Below are 14,373 nucleotides of genomic sequence, written 5' to 3' on the forward strand. Positions count from 1 at the left end.
AAACACTAACAAGAAATGTTGATGTATCTCAGGGAAGATGGTCACTCACCCAACACACTGACTGCATATGGACTGAGAGTAAATATGTTTTAAATTAGGGAGAAATAATTGATACCCTGACATCAAGGCTGTTTTGACAGCATTTCAACAGATAAAAATTGATAAAATAGATAATGGTGATACAATAGATAATGTTGGTAACAAGGAAGAAAAGTTAACAATTCCTAAGTTAGGATTCTATTTTTCTATCTACTCATATCCATTTTAAAAGATAGTTATTTCACCCCATATCTTGGATACCAGGAAAGTTTTGACCCTGGGTATCAACTGTGAAACATCAGGCCAATAGCATCTGAATATACTTATGAGTAAAAAAAAAAGAGAGAGAGAGAGAGAGAATGACATTGTAACCATAACTCTCATGAGAGATTTCTTCAACTGTTCTTCCTTCCTCTTGGATTTAATCATTGGTTTCAATGATATGCATAAAGCTATTTTTTTCAGTCATTTTATTCCAGAACAATGGAGTATGGATTAAATTGTAACGTTTTGTGTTATTTTAAATGTGCCTAGGGAGATCAGTGAATCATTTTTGTAATGAATATAGATTTTGTGTGTTTTTCCCTTTATCTGAGAGGTTGAGATTTCTTTTTTTATGGGTTTCCTTTTTTTAATTTAAATTCAATTAATTAACATATAGCATATTATTAGTTTCAGAGTTAGAGTTCAGTGATACATCAGTTGCATACAACACCCAGTGCTCATTCCATCACGTGCCTTCCTTCATGCTGATTCCCCAGTTACCCCATTCCCCACCCCACCTCCCCTCCAGCAAACCTCAGTTTCTTTCCTATGCTTAAGAGTCTTTTATGGTTTGTCTCCCTCTCTTGATTTCATCTTGTTTTATTCTTCCAAGGTATTTTTTTTTTTTTTACACTAACCAGAATAATGCTGTGTGTATTGTTCTTTGATGTGCTTGTTGGAGATGATCTCAGCCTAGCACACTCCTTTTATCCACTCTATATTCCACAGAAATAGTGTTACTGTTTGGGTTGCTTCATTTTGCTGTTATAATTATGCCCACTTTTGTGCACAAACTTGGGCACAGGGGCTGGAATTTGAGGGGAAGAGTGTCAATTGAGCCCTTGGCAATCTGAGGTGAAGGCATGTTGACTTGGCATTGAGCAGGTGGCAGGCCGTGCATGCTGACTTGGGCAGGAGGGTGGCTGGACTGTGAATTTGGGACCCACAGGCCGATGGCATCATGTGTGACAGAGATGTGGCTGGTTTTGCTTTTAACTTCTGTTTTTCTGGGAAACTCGATCTCTCCTTCTATTCTAAATGAAAGCCTTGCTGGATAAAGTATTTTGGCTGTAGATATTTTCCTTTTAGCAGTTGGAATTGATTATGCCACTCTCTTCTGGCCTGGAGAGTTTCTGCTGAAAAACCCACTAATAGCCTTATGGGGTTTGCCTTGTATGTCACTGCTTTCTTTTCTCTTGCTGCTTTTAAAATTCTCTCGTTATCACTACTTTGGGCCATCTTATTTACTTTGTGTCTTGGTGCAGACCTCTTTGGGTTGGTTTTGTTGGGGGCTCTCTGTGCCTCCTGGATCTGGATTTCTTTTTCCTTCCCCAAATTCAGGAAGTTTTCAGCTATTATTTCTTCAGACAAATCTTCTGCCCCCTTTTCTCGTTCTTCTCCTTCTGGGATCCCTATCATGAGGCTGTTATGCTTGACAGTGTTGCTGAGTTCCCTGGGTCTATTCTCATTTTGCATATTTTTTCCCCTCTCATCTGCTCAGCTTGATTACTTTCTATTACTCTGTCCTCCGGGTGGCTGATCTGTTCTTCTACTTCCTCTTGTTTGCTATTTATTCCAGGTCTATTTTTATTTCCATTTAGTGAGTCTAATAGCTCTAATTGGTTCTTTTTTATGTCTCCTATCTCTTGGTGGAGGATCTCATGGAGGTTCTGCACTCCTTTCTCAACTCTAGCGAGTATCTTTATGAGCATTACTTTAAATTCTCTATCAGACATATTATTTATCTCCATTTTGCTTAGGTCTCCTGTTCTGATTTTGTTCCACTCTTTCATTTGGGACATATTCCTCTGTCTCCTCATTCTGTCTGTTGCCGTGTCTGTTTCTCTGTGTTAGGAAAGTCAGCTATGTCTCCCGCACTTGAAAGTAGTGACTTTATGAAGAAGAGGTCCTGCAACACAATGTCTCCTGTTGCCCAGAAAATGGTGCTTCGGGGGGTGTCTCCTATGTGTGTTGCTCCAGGGGTGTCCTACCATTGTGGCTGGGATGTATTTGCCTTCAGTCCAGTGTGTGATGGCTCTCTGCCTGTTGTGGGCAGAGTCTGGTGCCATGGTGTTATTGGTCCAGTCCGGGGCTGCCTTGGGCTTGAGTTGAGTCAGACCAGGCGTTTGCCACAGATGAAGTAGCACCAAACTGCAGGGCACTTTCCCTGTGTAGTCCCCTGAGAAGCTTTTGTTGGTGGGTGGGGCCTGCAGTCAGACCAGCTGCCTGCCCCCAGCCCACTGCTGGGGTCACAGACTGGTGTGTGTGGTTATCTTGCCCTCTCCCTGGAGCAGGACTCACTTGGGAGTGGTGCTGACCCTTGTCTGGGCTGCATGCACACTGCCAGGCTTATGGTGCTCCTTTGATGGGATCTTGCCAAGAGTGATCGGAGGGGGAGGATCTGCTTCGCTGTGGTCTCTTGTCTATGCTGGGCTGCAGAGAGTCTGTTCTGCCATTTTTCGGGCTGCTTTCTGGGTTATTTCTGCCGACGTGGGTGCTCTCTAGGCGGCCACATGGCAAGAGGTGAGCCCATGGTCGTCCTACTCTGCCATCTTCCCAGCTGATGTTGAGATTTCTTAAAATGAGGCACACCTATATCCATTCCTAATGTTCTCTTTTAAGAATAACATGCCCCAGAACTAAAAGCAGACTATGTTGATATTTTTGTTCATATATTTTGTAATCTCCAGACATTGAAGTAAAGCAAAAGTCTTGATTTTAGTTTCTCAGAAAGATGTATTCTTAGCACTACTTCAGAGAAGGCTGAGGTGGGACTTACCTGCTCGTAATCTCACCTTGTCCAATACAAACAAATGTGAGAATGTGGCCTGTGCCTTCCTAGGCTGGGGACTTTTCCTCCACATAAAAATGAAGCAAGGCTATTCACTAAGCAGTCCTTCCAAGAGCCGCAGTTTTCATAGTGCAAAGGTTTGGAGCTTTTGAAAAATCACAGAACTATGAAGGGAGGCCTATACCCTCATTTAGATCTCTTAGGACACAGAAGAGTGGTCAATGATTTGTATTTACAGACACACAGAGCTTGGATAGCAGGTTTACTGCCAAAGTTTTCTTTGTTAAACTGTGAAGTTGTAAACTAATATTCAGTGACTTCTAACCTTTATATTTAGGTGATTTTCTGCTCTGCTTTCAAGATCTGATAAAACTGGTCAGAATCAGATGTTAAGCAACTAGCTTTCCAATCCTCTCACCAGTATTTACCTTTTAAGAGAGAACAGCATGGGAGAACAATGATTATTCCAAAGACATGAGTACCTGATGCTTAAATCTAGTTGTAAGACATGCCACCAGTCTATGATTCGGTTTCTTAAACGTTTGGTTCAACTTAGCTTTGTCCCTCCCTTCCTTCCTCCCTCCTTCCCTTCACTTATTACACTGAAATCTCTAGTTTGTTGCACCATCTTTACTAGACTACTGTCAGTCCTGACTGGCCCTCTGTGTTGTTTCCTGTGCTGGTGAGTTGGGATGGACTAGCGGCTCTCAAGCTTTAATGTGAATGGGAATCACCTGGAGGGCTTTTGAAGCCCAGATCCTTGGGCCCACCTGAGTTTCTGATTCAGTAAGTCTGAGATAGAGCCCAAGAATTTGCATTTCTAGCAAGTTCACTGGGAGATGCTGATGTTGCTGGTGGGTGACCATACTTTGAGAGCCACAGGGTTGGCCAATATAGAAGAAAATCCAATGTTTCCTTGAACCCAGAGTCCAGAATGAACTCCAGTCTGCTTTTTGTTTAGTCCATGCTAGACTCTGTTCATCTTTCCTGAGGCAGAGTGGGCAGTTAAGCAAACAGCTTATTCCCCAAAATAGAATTTTTCCAGAGGGCTTAGAATCTCTTTACCCATCCTACCAAAGCCATAGCCCCTGAGGCTAATACATGCACTAATACAGGGTCAAGAGAAAAAGGGGTGTCTGTTTCAGGGTAGAGGATTGCTTTTCCCAATTTGCCTAGTCTATTTTATCTAGCTTAACCGTAAGCTCCTTGAGGAAAGAAAGCACACCTGAATCATCGTCCATAATCTTGAATAACATCTGGCATATAGAAGCATCTGGGCATTTTCATGTTGTTGGGTGTTCCTAGAACCCTTTCTTGTGCTTGAGGCAGATGTAACAAGGAGAGTCATTCATATATGCCTACAGTCACTCCTGCAGGTTGTCGTTGACTGTACCTACACCCGGGGCTGTCTCTGCAGGCTCCACATCTGGTCTGTGTACATGTGTACAGCCTGACCAGCACTGTGGGAAAGGGGCTTGTGCCTTAAGATCTCAGTGTGATCATGGCATTGATTTCAGAATGCAGAGTGATGTTTTTTGTATGTGTTATATTGTTTTAATATGGTAGTTAATTGGACCACAAATGATGTACTTCTTAATTGTTCATATATTGCTTCATTATAGGAAAAATATAGAGTGGATTTCTAGCCCAACTCACCAGCACAGGAAAAAACACAGAGGGCCATTCAGGACTGACAGTAGTCAAGTTTCCAGTTTTATTTTGTTTTACTTGAGTCATGGTTGATTTAAATAGGGCAGGGCAAATCCTCTTTAGGCAGAAGAGCAATCACCACATAAAACCAATTGAGCTATTGAGGAGGAGTCCAGGACTGTTATCCTTTTTGCCCTAATTTTTATGATGATTTGATCAAATTGGGATCCTGGCTTATACTTACTGAACAGGATCCCTTGGTCCCACTATTTAAGATTTTCATTCATTGGATGAATATTTATTAAGCCCATGGTATGTGTCAGACTATGGTTCTTGCTGGGGCTTGGCATGGTAAAGGATGTGTAAGGGATGCATTCTTAGTGAAGTGTAATCTCACAAATTTTATGAGCTATCCATTCTGTGGAGAATTTAAGGTTCTATTTCCAGAATCGTCAGAGAAGTATATAAGCTTGTCAGGAAAGTGGCAAGTAGTAATTTGTCATCTTCTGTTGGAGAGGAAAAGGCAGTAAGTCAGTGACAATGCCCACGTAATGGCATCAATGTTACGGTGTCATCTTCTAGGTGAAACCATTGTATTGTTGGCACCGAGTAGGGATAAAACAAACTGCAATTATAGCTCACACTTACGTAGCACTTACTATGTGCCAGGCATTGTCTAAATGTTTTGCATGTATTAGCTCAATATTTACAATAACCATACGAAGTAGGTTTTATAATCATGGTCTATATCAGCTATTTTAAAAATACTTCTTAAAAAATTTAATTGTGGCTAAAGACACATAACATAAAGTTTAATGTCCTAACCATTTTTAAGTGTACAATTCAGTGGTGTTAAGTACATTCACATTGTTGTGCAATGGATCTCCAGAACTTTTTCATCTTGTAAAACTGACACTCTATACCCATTGAAAAACAACTTCCCATTTTTCCCTTCCTCCAGCCACTGGAAAGCACTATTCTACTTTCTCTTTCTATGAATTTGACTGGAAAATTTGAAATGATCCATGTTCTGGTTCACTAATTCATTCTCCTGCTTGGTTGAGTCTGTTACTGATGCCCTATATTAAATTCTTTAGGTGAGTCTATATTCTTCAGGCTAGGATTTCTCTTTGTTTTGATAATTTCTATTTCTTTGTTGAACTTCTCATTTTGTTCATACATTGTTTTCCTAATTTCATTTAATTGTGTGTTCTTGTAGTTCGCTGACCTTTAAGAGGATTATTCTGAATTTTTTTGTTAGTCCATAGATCTCCATTTCTTTATATTCAATTACTGCCACCTTATTCATTTCCTTTGGTAGTGTTATTTTATCTGATTCTTCATGACCCTTGATTCTTTGAGTTGGTATCTGCACATTTGAGTAAGTGGTGTCTACTTCCAGACTTAACAGGTTTGCTTCAGCAGGGAAAGACAGCTCAGCTCCATTGGAGTACTGGATGGGTCAGGTGGCAACATCTGTGGGCAGGCAGGGCTTCCTACAGGGTCTCTAGTTAGGCAAAGCCATTGCTTGTGCTCTGAGGTCAGAGGGACTGAATCTGGGTGGGCTCTGATTGGGCAGGGCTATGGACTAGGATCTGCAATTGCTCATGGTTGAATAAGGTCTCAGGCTGTGCTCCCTGACCAGATGGTGCTACTGGCTAGACTTTGTGTTCATGCAGGGTCATAGTCAGGGCTTTGTGATTGGGTGGGGCCTCAGCCTATGCACTGTGATCAGGCAGGACCATACGTATGCCCCTAAGGTTGGGCTGGGTCACTGTCTGGGCTCTCTCATCAAGTAGGACTACAGGCTATACTCCATGATTGGGTGGGGTTGCTGGCTGGGATCCCTGGAAGGATGGGGCTGCAGGCTATGTTTCACAATTGGCAGTTCTGTAGGCTGAACTCTGCTGCAGGGTGGGGCTGTAGGCTTGGTTTCCTGGATGGGTGGTACCATAGACTGGGCTTTGAGGCTGCCCAGGGGCACTCTTCAGGGCCCCTGGTTTTGTGGGGCCAGAAGCTATACTTTAACTGTAAGGCAGGGCTGCTGGTTTGGGTTCCAGCATAACAGGCCTGTAGGATGGGCTCTGTGGCTACCTGGGATCTCTGGTTGGGTGGGGTTGGAGGCTGTACTCAGCAGTTGGGTGGAGCTGTGAATTTTCTTCCCTGCCTAGGTAGGATCATAGAATGGGCTCCATGGTAAATACAGCTCTTTGGCTGGGTACCCGAATCAGGCAGAACTCCCAACCAAGCTCCCCAACTAGACATAACCACTGACTTGTCTCTGCAGATTGGCAGAACCCCCAGTAGGGATCTCTGCTCCAGTGCTGCTGCAAGTTGGAGTGAGGTCCATTAAGATCTGAGTGCTGGTTGCTGTATGCCTCTCCTCCTATCTCCATCTCCATCTGATCCTCAGTGGTTGAGCCCTGCAGATTCCCCCAGTGATCCCCATGAGATAAGACCTGAGTAGGGCTCCTGGGAAGTATCCTGCAATGCTGGAAGAGCTGGATGTCTACCTTGGTTGGGTTCTCCTTTTCTCACTGGAGAAACCTCAGGCCCAAGGGGCCACCTTGGTGAGGCACTATGCCGGCCTTGGGGAGGGGGATATGGTCAGAGTGGAGCTACTCCTCTTGCCCTTCTAGTGTGGTCCTTCTCAGTCTCTGTGCTTTAGCTTCAGGTCCTGGTTCTGGGATTTTCACAATGGTGTCCAGTCTGTAGGTAGTTGCTTGTTGGTATTCTTGTGAGGCTGACTGAAGCTGCGGATGACCTGCATTGCCATCTTGATGACATCACTCCTGAAGTCACTTTTTTTTTTTTTTTTCAGAGAGCATTTCTGTGGCTTCTGCCAGTTTTCTGACTGAGACCTCTTTTTCTGTTCCAGGATTTTTTTGACTTTGAATTGCAAACTCTGGTGAATACCATTTATGGTCCAAATTTTCAGGAGAAATTTTTTGTCTCTTCCTTTGAGCTAGTGCCACGGTTCACATAGGTGGTCCCTCTGAGCACGAAGATTTGTTCTTCCTTTACTTTTACACTAAGGATTCAGCCCTTTGCTGCCTTAGTTTTATGAGAATGTTAGATTCCCCATGTGGTCTAATCTTGGCAACAATAATGATGTCAGAATAAATAGTGTGTTAGAGTCAATGAGATTTGGTATTATTACCCAAACTCATTTGGCATGGAACCCCACTTTTCCAAGCAACATGCATAATGTCCTTAGAACAGATGCCATACAGAATCCATTTTGGGAAATTCTGGAATAGCGGTCTCTACAGCAACAGTTGCAAAATCTGACATCACCCTGCTTCCAGTGTTTTGGAAGCAGGAAGATGTAGGAAGGACAAAATGATGCTAAAAATACTATCCCCATAGGAATAAGCTATTTATATGTTTCTCTCTTTCAAAAACTTCTGTTTTTTAAATTAACTCTAGTCCAGGGGACAAAACAGCCTTTTTTCCTATGCTAAAGTGGGGAGTTTACATTTCAATTTCTGTAGTCTTTTCCAATATCCTCAGTTTTTTCCTGATTACAAAAATAATTATGTGTGAATATGTATCACCTTTTATATATTGGAGACCATACTCTTTTTATCTTTCTTTTTTCAAAAAAAAAACACTACATTTTGAGAAACACCTCTGGTTTTACATTCTTTAAAAAATGTTATTTTTCTTAATGGCATTCTGAAATATGGATTTATTATAAATTATTTCACTTTTCTGATTGTATGAACATTTAAGTTGTCGATATTTTAAGTTGATTAATTCATTCCTTGCCCATATCTGTGAGTCGCAAAAGATTGTCAAATTGCTAATAGGAATACTTGTTTACCATCTTGGGAAGAGAAAACAGAATGATGAATAGGTCAAATAGGTCAAGTGTCCTACCCACTTGGAACTCATTTTCTCATCCAGGAAGTGAAGAAATGGATAAATAGGTCCAATAGAAGACTGTAATGGAAGTTAACATGAGAACATGGGAAAAGGAGAAATGTGTGAGGATCTGGGATGACTTCAGGGGCTCAATAAATCTCAAGTGAGCCTATGGATATTTTCAAAATTGAGTGGAAGTCTGAAGGTGTGAACTCTCCCTACCCTGCAGGGATTTAGGGCTGATTTGTGTAAGGGTGTGAGACTGTAGAGGAGCAGGAGGAAAACCCTCCCCTCCTACCTGAACTCTTTCCAAATGACCTAAAGATTAGCTGAATTTGAAATCTCATTTTAATTTCTACAATTCCATTTAAAACCAGCTCATTCAGAACCATACGATCCTCTCAATTGATGCAGAAAAGCATTTGACAAAATACAACATCCGTTCCTGATTAAAACTCTTCAGAGTATAGGGATAGAGGGAACATTCCTCAATATCATAAAAATCATCTATGAAAAGCCCACAGTGAATATCATTCTCAATGGGGAAAAACTGAGACCTTTTCCCTTAAGGTCAGGAACATGACAGGGGTGCCCACTCTCACCACTGTTGTTCAACATAGTGCTAGAAGTTCTAGCATCAGCAATCAGACCACAAAAAGAAATAAAAGGCATCCAAATTGGCAAAGAAGAAGTCAAACCCTCTCTTCGCAGATGACATGATACTTTCCGTGGAAAACCCAAAAGACTCCACCCCCAAATTAGTAGAACTCATACAGCAATTCAGCAATGTGGCAAGATACAAAATCAATGCCCAGAAATCAGTTGCTTTTCTATACACTAACAATGTAACTGTAGAAAGAGAAATTAAGGAATCGATCCCATTTACAATAGCAACAAAAACCATAAGATACCTAGAAATAAACCTAACCAAAGAGGTAAAGGACTATACTCTAGAAACTACAGAACACTTATGAAAGAAATTGAGAAAGACACAAAAAGATGGAAAAACATTCCATGCTCATGGATTGGAAGAATAAACATTGTTAAAATGTCTATGCTGCCCAGAGCAATCTACACTTTCAGTGCCATCCCTATTAAAATACCATTGGCATTTTTCAAGGAGCTGGAACAAACAGTCCTAAAATTTGTATGGAATCAGAAAAGACCCCGAATTGCCAAGGGAATGTTGAAAAAGAAAAACAAAGCTAGGGCATCACGTTGCCTGACTTCAAGCTATATTACAAAGCTGTGATCACCAAGACAGCATGATATTGGCACAAAAACAGACACATAGACCAATGGAACAGAATAGAGACTCCAGAAATGTACCTCAACTCTATGGTCAACTAATCTTTGACAAATCAGGAAAAAATATGCAATGGAAAAAAAACAGTCTCTTCAATAAGTGGTACTGGGAAAATTGGACAGCTACATATAGAAGAATGAAACCGGACCATTCTCTTACACCATACACAAAGATAAAATGGATGAAAGACCTCAATGTGACACAGGAATCCATCAAAATCCTAAAAGAGAACATAGGCAGTAACCTCTTTGACATTGGCCACAGCAACTTCTTTCAAGATACATCTCCAAAGGCTAGTGAAGCAAAATCAAAAATGAACAAGCTAAAGATCAAGATAAAGAACTTTTATCTTGATAAAAGATTAAAAGCTTCTGCTTTTTATCAAGATAAAAAGCTTCTGCACAGCAAAGGAAACAGTCAACAAAACTAAGAGGCAACCCATGGAATGGGAAAAGATACTTGAAAATGACATTACAGATAAAGGGCTGATATCCAAGATCTATAAAGAACTTCTCAAACTCAACACTCAAAAAAATAACCCAGTCAAAAAATGGGCAGAAGACATGAAAAGACACTTATCCAAAGAAGACATACAAATGGCTGACACATGAAAAAAATGCTCAACATCACTAGCCTTCAGGGAAATAGAAATCAAAACCACAATGAGAGACCACCTTACACCAGTTAGAATGGCAAAAATTAATAAAACAGGAAACAACAAATGTTGGCAAGGATGTGGAGAAAGGGGAACCCTCCTACACTGTTGGTGGGAATGCAAGCTGGTACAGCCACTCTGGAAAACAGTATGGAGATTCCTCAAGATGTTAAAAATAGAGCTACCCTACAACCCAGCAATTGCACTACTAGGTATTTACCCCAAAGACACAGATGTAGTGAAAAGAAGAGGCACATGCACCCCAATGTTTATAGCAGCAATGTCCACAATAGCCAAACTGTGGAAGGAGCTGAGATGCCCTTCAACAGATGAATGGATAAAGGTTCATGTATACAGTGGAATATTCCTTAGCCGTCAGAAAGGATGAATACCCACCATTTGCATCGGTATGGATGGAACTGGAGGGGATCATGCTAAGTGAAGTAAGTCAAGCAGAGAAAGACAATTATCATATGGTTTCACTCATATGTGGAACATAAGCAATAGCACGGAGGACCATAGGGGAAGGGAGGGAAATCTGAAGGGGGAGAAATCAGAGAGGAAGACAAACCATGAGAGACTGTGGACCCTGGCAAACAAACTGAGGCTTCAGAGGGGAGGGCGTGTGGAGGGATGGAGTAACAGGGTAATGAGTACTAAGGAGGGCACGTATTGTGAGCACTGGGTGTTATATGCACCTATGAATCACTGAACACTACATCAAAAACTAATGATGTACTATACAGTGGCTAACTGAACATAATAAAAAAAAAAAAACCAACTCATTCAGAAACCTTTTTAAAAAACTGCGTGGCCTTGGCAGCAGGGAGGTCTTACTTAACAGTATTGTGTACAGCAAGACATATCTTACAGAACAGGTGTTACACCACTCTGACGGTGGAGACTCTGGTGTTTCCCAGCCCCACCCCCATGAGTGTGCCCTGGTGTGCTAGTAATCCAGGGACTGGCTGTGAGGGTAACGTGGATGTGGATCTTGAAATGGTAGGGATTGTCATCTCTTTTCCATTCTGTCTTTCGCTAGAAGGTCCTGATTAGTAACAAGTGTAACTGAAAAATCCTTTGCCTTTTTTTCTTAGCCCTTTTTTTCCCAAAGACAGTATGTTATAAATGAGGCAACTGAAAAGAAAACAGCATATTTGGGAGAGACACTAGTCTACAGATTATGAGAATTTTTGAATAAGGGACATTTTTGCAGTGATGCTTTTTTTCCCCTCACCCCCCATTGAAATTATTTAGCTGGCATTGGCCTTCAAAGCCATGTGTTGGGTAACTGGGCTTTCGTAGCTCTTAAAGCCCATTGAATAACCACTTAGTTCCAGTCTGTTAATGGAAGTAGGCCATCTGAGGTCTTTCTACCCCTGCCATCCCTCCCCTAAGTTGCTTCAGTGGAACTGAATGCTCCACAGAGAAATGCAGCCAGTAGTAATAAAAACTCTAGAGCCTGGCAGATTCAGGAATAAACATGTGTTTTGAGGCCCTTCCTTAGCAGGCCTGATCCCCAATCACTTGTCTGTCCAATCTTGACAGGAGTGAGACTCACACAAACATCCTCTGACACACAACCTAGAGTCTTTGAATTCTCGTTCATTTAACAAGAATAAACTGAGGGCCAGTTTAGGGCCAAGTGCTCTCCAAGGACACCAGAATGAACCAAAGGGATGCAGTTCCTGCCTTCAGGGAACTTACAGTCTGGAAACGATTTTGTTTTCATAAATGTGAAACTGGTGTTGAGTAGTCACCTTTGGTAGAAAATAAGGATTTTTTCCATCAAGAGTTTTTTTGAATTAAATTTGTCATGGATGAGCCGTGTCTTGGGGCCAACCCTGTCTAATCCCAGCATGATTCATAGCACTTTGATACTTCTTTCCTGCACCTCTCAACAGATTGCTTTGAAATAATCCACTCTGCAGCTGAAAATATCTGATAAAATGTAAACAGATTGTGCTTTCTTAGACACAATGTTGACTTTTAAAAACATCAGTTTAATTTCTTAATGAAGTGACATGTGCTATATCTTTACTACCTTGGCCTGTCTCTGGGGGCCTGGTAAATTTTATGCAGACTCTTATTCTCTGATGATAGCTCCAGGAGATTCCCGTCAATGCCCCATCCTGGTAGGTGGGCTGGGGCAGATGTGCAAGCCAATCCAGCTATGGTGTGTGATGCTCCAAGGGGCTGGGGGGTGGAACCATTCATTGCCTGTCAGATGGTGATGGCTTTAGGACATCTCAGATGAATGATGAGGTAATCCAGGCTGGGTTGTACTTGGTTTGTGGACCTTCTCCCGGTTAATTTCAGGGCGCTAACCTCTGTTGTGGTTGCTTTGGGACACATGGGGAAAGAATCCCCTTGGGAGGGACAATATCCCTTTCACTTGCTTTGCTGGGTGGACTTTCTTGGAGAAACAGCTGGGACACAGAACAAAAAGTATACGTTTTGTCGAAATCTGGAATCTTCGCTCTGTCAGGGAATGTCAGAGATATTGAGTCCAGCCCCTCTTACAGAGGAGGAGCCTGAGTCCTGCAAGATCTGAGGATCAGTGGTGTGCAAGGCTGGGACTGGAACCCACGTTTTCTGACTCTCTCTTCATTGCTCCCTCTACTCTGCTTGATAATTGGCCACTGCAGTTGTCACAGACTTGGAAGAGAGAATGGCTATATCTTCCTTAAAAAAAAAAAAAAAAAAGTTTTCACCCAACCCCTAATCAGGCAAGTGTTTGCTTTATTTGGTATCTAAAGGAGAAACATCCCACAACACTTGGTACAATAGGACTATGAGGAGAAAATAAAGTCTTACTGAGAGAGAGCTAATGTCTTGGGGGGTGGGGGTTCCCACAGATTAGGTCCTTAGAAAGGGCAGACTGTCTCCTGGAATCATCTGGAAGCTTGAAGCCATTTTTTTTGGCCAGCAAACACTCCTACCAAACTGCCACTAAGAATTTAAATATGATCTGTCCTGGTAAGATTTCCAACAAAATTTCTGGACCAGAGGGGTTTGGATAAAGGTCAGAGGAGTCTCTAAACTGAATCATGGACCCTTTTTGAGGTCATGCCTTATCCCAATCTGTTATCAAAGCCTGCGTGATTTTCATGGAATCCACTGTGGGCTTGTGTGCACTATTTGTATGAGTAACTTACTTTAAAAGCACCCTATAACCTCAGGATTTTTAATAAATATGAACTGTCCCCCACCGGGGACAGAACCAAAAAAAAAAAAAAAAAAACCAAAATAAAACCAAAAACCAAAAAACAACCCACCATTGGTTGAAGCCCTATTTAGGAAATTCATGTTTGAAACTATATAACTACTGGCACTGTGTACTTGGGGGGTGATATTATCTGATGACAATTTATCATTGTCAGTGAGATACAGGGCTGTGTATTTTTTTTTTTTTAATTCTGTGATATGGAAACAATTATCTTGTCAAGTCCAGAAAAACTTTAGTTCTGTCAAACAATATAAGAAAACTCGCAACGAAAAATTTGGAAAGTGACCTGAAAGAGTGCGACTAATCTCTAGGCTTTGATGACTTCTTGGATGTGGTTACCTGTGAGTCCTTCTCAACATGGCATGGTTGGTTCCTCTCCCCCTTGCCTTCCAGATGTGCTCTATGGAAAACCCAGGGAGAGGTGGGTGCTCAGGCAGGGGCCATTCCTCCTGGCTCCTGCTAGTGGGTTTCTGTTAATTACACAAATCAGGAACAGATGTGCTGAGACTGAGCACCTCATATTTATTCCACAATGTGTTTTCTTTAAATGACAAATGTTTTTTAAGGCCAAA

General features: G+C 41.7%; 1 protein-coding gene across 4 annotated transcripts in view; it reads left to right on the top strand.

The window, feature by feature from the left end:
* ATP8B4 (ATPase phospholipid transporting 8B4 (putative)) overlaps positions 1-14,373 on the top strand; it is a 263,861-nt gene that overhangs the window by 220,600 nt on the left and 28,888 nt on the right. The gene's annotated exons all lie outside the window — the stretch shown is intronic.

Source organism: Halichoerus grypus, chromosome 8 (assembly GCF_964656455.1).
Source record: "Halichoerus grypus chromosome 8, mHalGry1.hap1.1, whole genome shotgun sequence".
NCBI lineage: Eukaryota > Metazoa > Chordata > Mammalia > Carnivora > Phocidae > Halichoerus > Halichoerus grypus.